Raw genomic sequence first — 832 nt, 5'->3', positions numbered from 1 at the left:
GGCATTCACTATTCAAATAGCCATTTCACTCGTAACTTTGGTTTTAGTTACAGTTGTGGAACAAAGAGTTACCAGCGTAATAGCCATTTCCTTTAATATATTGGCAAATATTCTCTGAGCAAAGTGTACAATTTCTTAAATTATTTCCTATGTAATGCTGGTTCTATTTATTGAAATGTAATTTTACGTCTGTTAAATATAATTTTTTAAAACGGATTTGCATTTCCAGTGATTAGTTTTTATCTTCTTTTACTGAGTGTCAGTGACAGATTTAAGAAAAACAAAAACCCAAAACTGGCCCTTCACGGTCGACGAGAGAAGCACTAGTCGAGAGAGCTAGGCTGCGCTCCTTGGGTGCAGAAGATGCATTTTATTCAAATTTGTCTGACAGTGGAGGTTAGGCAAACATTTATTGAATCAATGAATTTTCAGTTCCCCTGCACTGGGTAAGAGACTTTCATCATGTCTGTATAATTCCTCAGTGATCAGACTTGCTGGCACTTATGGGAGCCCTGGTGGCGCAGTAGTTAAGAGCTCGGCTGTAACCAATAGGTCAGCAGTTCCAACCCACCAGTCGCTCCTTGGAAACCCTATGGGGCAGTTCTACTCTGTCCTATAGGGTCGCTATGAGTCCAAATCCACTGCACGGCAACAGGTTTCTGGCTTACTGAGATTTACTAAACGCCTGTACTGAGCTGTTTGCCTTGGCCCCGCCCCTTCCACGCTCACTGTCTCCTCCTCCCTGGGGAGGGGGCGGGGCCAGCACCGCGGACGCCCCGCCCTTTCTGTGTATTCGTTGGTCGAGCACGACGCCCGTTACTGCAGAGTCCCG

Source organism: Trichechus manatus, unplaced genomic scaffold (genome assembly GCF_000243295.1).
Source record: "Trichechus manatus latirostris isolate Lorelei unplaced genomic scaffold, TriManLat1.0 scaffold00014, whole genome shotgun sequence".
Lineage (NCBI taxonomy): Eukaryota > Metazoa > Chordata > Mammalia > Sirenia > Trichechidae > Trichechus > Trichechus manatus.
Note: the sequence above shows the minus strand (reverse complement) of the source record.